This window comes from Lemur catta, chromosome 1, assembly GCF_020740605.2.
Source record: "Lemur catta isolate mLemCat1 chromosome 1, mLemCat1.pri, whole genome shotgun sequence".
In the NCBI taxonomy this organism is placed as follows: Eukaryota; Metazoa; Chordata; class Mammalia; order Primates; family Lemuridae; genus Lemur; species Lemur catta.
In genome coordinates this window covers 72,750,387-72,756,292 of record NC_059128.1, presented here as the reverse complement: position 1 = coordinate 72,756,292, position 5,906 = coordinate 72,750,387, and the positions used below count along the sequence as shown (strand labels likewise).

The following is a 5,906-nucleotide window of genomic DNA, read 5'->3' as shown; positions in this document are numbered from 1 at the left end:
AAAATTAGCCGGGCATGGTGGCGCATGCCTGTAGTCCCAGCTACTCGGGAGGCTGAGGCAGTAGGATCCCTTAAGCCCAGGAGTCTGAGGTTGCTGTGAGCTAGGATGATGCCACGGCACTCACTCTAGCCAGGGCAACAAAGTGACACTCTGTCTCAAAAAAAAAAAAAAAAAGATATTTTTATCTAGAATATGTAAAGAACTCTAAAGTTAAATAACAAAAATACAAATAACCCAGTTCAAAAATGGACAAAGGATTTGAATAGACATTTCTCCAAGGTAGATATACAAATAATAACCTTATACCAATGCTCAACAACTATTTTCATGAGATAAATGCAAATTAAAACACAGCAAGATACTATTTCACATCCACAAGGATGGCTAGAATGAAAAAGATAACACACTAAAAGTGTTGACAAAGATATGGAGAAGTTGTATTAACAACTTTCATACATTGTTAGTGGGAATTAAATTGGTGAAACCACTTTGGAAAACCATTTGAGTTTTTCAATAAGTTAAACATATGATTCAGCAGTTCTACAGGGTGTCCCAAAAGTAACCATACATAGGAAAAATGGGAAATTGTAGCTAAATGTCCCTTTATTTACAAAATGTTCATTATAAAATTTTACAATATGTGTCCTTTATACAGAGACTTTTGTCTCCTGTATTCCTAGAAATGTGCCTAAGAAAAATAAAAACATATGTAACACACAAAAATTTGTACATAAATGCTCATAGCCACATCATTCATAATAACCAAAAAATACAAAAAATACCAAATAGCTATCTGCTGATGAATAGATAAAGAAAATATGGTATATCTATACAATAGAATATTATTTGGGAATCAATAAGAACAAAATACAGATACATACAACAACATGAATAAACCTCAAAAATGTTATACAAGTGAAAATCCAGCCACCAACATTGCATATAGAATAAGTCCATTTACATGAATTGTCCAGTATAGCCAAATCTATATAGAGATACAGTGGGTTAGTGATTGCCTCGTGCTGTAGAAGAGTGAAGGAGGAATGGGCAATGACTGCTATTGGGTACAGTTTCTTTGGGGAATGATAAAAATGTTCTAAAATTAGATTGTAGTGATAGTTATACAACTCTGTAAACATACTAAAAAATATTGATTTATATATCGAATGAGAAAGCTTTATGGGATGTAAATTATATCTCAACAAAGCTATTTTTTGTTTTTTTGTTTTGTTTTGTTTTTTAAAAAAAGACTGGATGGAAAAAAAATTTGGAGTCTGCTAGTCTGGAAAAGGCTCACTAGGATAAGACTCAGAGTCTTCCATAATTTTATAAAACAAGAGCAATAGTTGAGAAATACAAATCCAAATATTACAAAGTATTTTAAAAATGCTATCAAACCCAAATTAATTCCCACAAAACAAAATAGTTTGTGAATATAAATGGCATAAGCTTAAGCTTACACACACACAAATAAAACTCTGGGAGATCACTACTACCAACTCACTATCACTATTATGACTAATATATTTCTTTTAGCTTTGATTTTGTTTTTTACAGATTTTTATTTTATAATTTTAGGAGAGTATTGAGTTTAATGCAAACCCAAGAAATGGTTAGTATTAATCTGGACTGTCAGATTTACATAATATTAATATACCTAAAATATATGTATGTATATATCTATTAACATATATAAAAATGTAAGAGAAAATAATTCATTTTATTTCTGAATACTTTTTGTGCAAAGAATCTTTATAAACTACCGACCTGGAAATGATAACGCTTTGAAGGAAGAATTTTGATTTAATCACTTAAGAGGTCTCTCTTCTTGTCGATTTTACGTAATAAATGAAGACAAATCTATGTCTGAGGTCTGTGATGCTAATTCCTTTTTTTCATAATTTTCAGGTAGATGCAAGGAAAAAAAATTTTTTTTAAAGAATGTGGCATAATTTTAAGGCATTATTATTATTAGAATATTGTTTGTTTTCATTTATTATGGGATTTGATGTACAGCAATCTGCTGAATTTTCTTTCCTAGTATTGAATTATTTGCAGATTGATTTTAGATAACTAATATTCCTGAAATGGTGTGAGTGCATACCTATGGAAACAGGAGGAATGGATAAACTGAAAAAAGGCAACTGTGTTTGCATTTCCCTAATGGTCACTGATGTTGAACAAATTTTTTTGTGCTCATTTGCCAACTGTATATCTTCTTTAGTGAAATGTCTTTTCTTTTTTGCCCATTTCCTGATTGGATTATTTGTTATTTTGCTATAGAGTTGTGAGAGTTCATTATTTATTTTAGATGCTAGTATTTTGTATAATATGTGAATTGCAAATATTTATTCCCTCCTTCTGCTACTGTTTCAAAATTTCAATGTTCATTTTTGCATGCCCTTCCCCCACAACACTGTTTTTAAGGGACTAAAATATTATATCTGGTGAATGGCAAAGATTTCACTACACCTCAAATGCAGAACACCTATGAAGCAGAGGAATCTTTACTTTTTAAACAGATGCAGGTTGGGATGGGGGGAGAGGATGGAGGTATGACTACATGGTGAGTGCCAGGCGCACTGTCTGGAGAATGCACACGCTTGAGGCTCTGACTCAGGGGGATGGGTGGGACATGGTCAATGTATATAACCTGAACTTATGTACCCCCATGATGAGCTGAAATTAAAAAAAAAAAACAAAAAAAACAGATGCAGGTTAAAAAGAAAAGATGCAGAACTCCTTCAGTTCTTCACTCATCTTTGAAAACTTTCCAGAATACTGCTTCAATTATAAAAAAGAAAAAATATCTTTCATTAAAATTCTTCAACATTTGCATACTGCTTCACACTGTTCTGCAGCAAATACCGGTGCAGTTTGTATCTGGTCCTGTGTTCCTGTAATGGTAATGATCTGATCTTCAGCTCCTAAAGTCTCATCAATTTTGATCAAACCTCCTGACTCATGATGGATTTGTCTAATCTGCTGACCACCTTTGCCAATAGTTACTTGTGTAGTAACTAGAACTATGGTCCACCAAGTTCACCATATAAGCCATGGCCCCCTGCATAGGAGTAATCTTATATGGAGCCATCCTGTGGTTATAACCCATCTGCCATTCTGATAGGCTCCATGTGTCTGTTGAAGAATCCCAAGTTTCATCAACACCAAAACCAACCATGCCACTGTAATGGTCTCTAGGCCTTCCTCTTCAGTAGGTCATTAGATCTCCTCTTCTAAGTGGTGGTGGTGAAGGAAGGGGAAGATTCCAAGAACTGCTACTTCATCAGGTAGGAGGAGGAGGCAGCAGTCCTCAATAAATCCTCATATCATCATAATGTCTTCCAGATGGAGGCACAGGATGCCCACCCTGACAAGGAGGCATTCTGTCAAAACCATCTCTTCCCTGCATCAGAAATCCCAAGTACCATCCTTGGGGGTCATAAAATATCATTGTAAAACCACCATAATCATATGTTTCATTGTAAAAATTAGGATCATAAGGCTGTGCACATTCTTTACTGGGAGACACAAATATAAGATCAACAATGATCTTTATACACTCTGTAACCCTATCAGCATTTTCTCCAGTTAAAATGACTGTTTTGATTATGAAAATAATCAAAAATCAGTGAACTGAGGACAGCATTCCTGGAGAAGTTTGATTGTTGTCTAAGTGTCCTCTTGAAGTTCTTTGATTTTAGCACTTTAGACACTAATAATTCCTCCTGCCAGATTCTCATGAATTACTGTCTCAACTTGTAGTCAAAGTCACTTCCTTTATAGTGCTGGCAATTTAAGCATTCCGCAGCACTGAATTCCAGTGGAATCTGGCTGGCGGCAGTGGGTGATGGCAATTCCAGGCCCTCTTCTGTAGTAGGGATGCTTTTCCTCAGAGTTTCTCCAATTGTTTCAATATCGGCTCTGATACTCAGTATGCATTCAGGATTGCTGCTGCCTGGGACTGAAGCACTGGCAATTGTAGTCTGTATGAAGAGCCTTAATATTCTTGCTTCCTTTCCCAATCACTGCTCTAGCATTCTCGCTCATTAGTGTTCCGACATCATTCGTTCTTAGAATGTTTGTAATAACTATGTACAGATAGTTCATATATTCTGCAGGGCATTTGCCAAATTCACCATAGGTTTCAATGTTGGGGAAGGTTTCCTCTGGCTGTTCAGTTTTCATTTTCTTATATCACATAGACACACCAATCAGTTATTATATATCCTTGCAGAGCAGAACTGAAGTGTCCTGGGCAGGACCAACAACTGACACTCTAGTGCTGCAGTAGCACCACAAGGCCGCTGTCCCTTCCCATGGTATGTTTTAATTTTAATTTCAGTGTCCACATGTTCATTACCAGTATGCTGAAATTCAGCTAACATTTGTGTATTTATCTTGTATCCCTGTGACCTTGCTAAATTTATTTATTAGTTCTAGGTGTTTTTAGTTTTCCTTTTGGTTTTTTTCTTAGATTCTGATATATCTTTGGGTTCCATTCTTCAATTGTCCTGATCAATAGCATCTGACTTCTTTTTATCCACACTAACCTTATCACCACATTAACCTCTATCCACTAACTGACCTTATCAAATGGTCAATTGGCCACATCTTTGGTGTTCTCTCCTGAACATGCATTTTTCTTTCTTTGCAACATGGCCAGGCTGAGAATTTTCCAAATCTTTCAATTCTGCCACCGTTTTGATTATAAATTCCATCTTTAAATCATTTCTTTCACATTTTACTATAAACAGTCAAGAAAACCCATGCTATACTCTCAACACTTTGTTTCGATATTTCTTCCACCAAATATTCTATTTCATTGTTCACAACTTCCACCTTCCACAAAGCACCAGGGCATGAACCCAATTCATGAAATTTATTGCCACTTTATTTTAAAAAATGCTCTTATTCTAAGTTTGCAATATGTTTCTTCATTTGCATCTGAAATCTCGCAAGAATGGCCTTTACTGTTTATGGTTGTATCAATATCCCTTGTTTATGACCATTTTGGTAATCTCTAAGATCAAGGCTTTCTCTACAGTGCTCTTCTTCTGAGCCCTCACCTGATTCACCCTTAATACTCCATTTATGGCAATGCAGGCTGTACCTATTCTGCTCCTCCAAACTCTTCCAGCCTCTGCCCATTACCCAGTACTGAAGCTTCTTCCACATTTTTAGGAATTTTTTACAGCAGCACCCCATTTCTCAATACTGATTTCAGTTCCAGTGTGTTTGGGATACTATAACAAGATACCATAAACAACAGAAATTTATTTCTCATAGTTCTGGAGGCTGCAAAGTCCAAAAATGAGGTGCCGGTAGATTCACTGCCTGGTGAGGGCTCGTTCCCTAGAGATGGTGCCTTCTACATGTCTTCACATAGTGGAAGGGGGCAAACAACATCCCTCCCTTTTCTTAGGTGCACTAATCCTATTTATAAGGGCTTTTTCCTTATGACCTAATCACATCCCCCAACGGTCCTGCCTCTTAATACTTTTAAGGTATAAAGGTTAGGTTTTAACATATGACTTTGGGGGGAACATGAACATTCAGACCATACCAGGGTAGCCTGTGTTTTTCCAGTTTATATATACAGAACTGTTAGTCATAGTCCCTTATTTTCCTTTTGATGCCTGCAGGATCTACAGTGATAGTCTCTGTCTCATTTATGACATTGGTAATTTGTATCTTCCCTCATTTTACTTCTTCAGTCTTGCTAGAGGTTTGATAATTTTTTTTTATATTTTCAAAGAGCCAGCTCATTGTCTCATTGATTTTTCTCTATTGTTTTCCATTCTTATCCTTATTATTTCTTTCCTTTTGCTTGCTTTATTCCACTCAGTTTTCTAGCTCCTGAGGTGTAAGCTTAGATTATTGAGACTTTCTCTCTTTTCTAATGC

The 5,906-nt window shown here is 35.7% G+C and overlaps 1 pseudogene; it reads right to left on the bottom strand.

The window, feature by feature from the left end:
- Positions 1-2,816: 2,816 nt before the first annotated feature.
- On the bottom strand, positions 2,817-4,188 carry LOC123640795 (annotated as a pseudogene).
- Between the last annotated feature and the right edge of the window lie 1,718 nt (positions 4,189-5,906).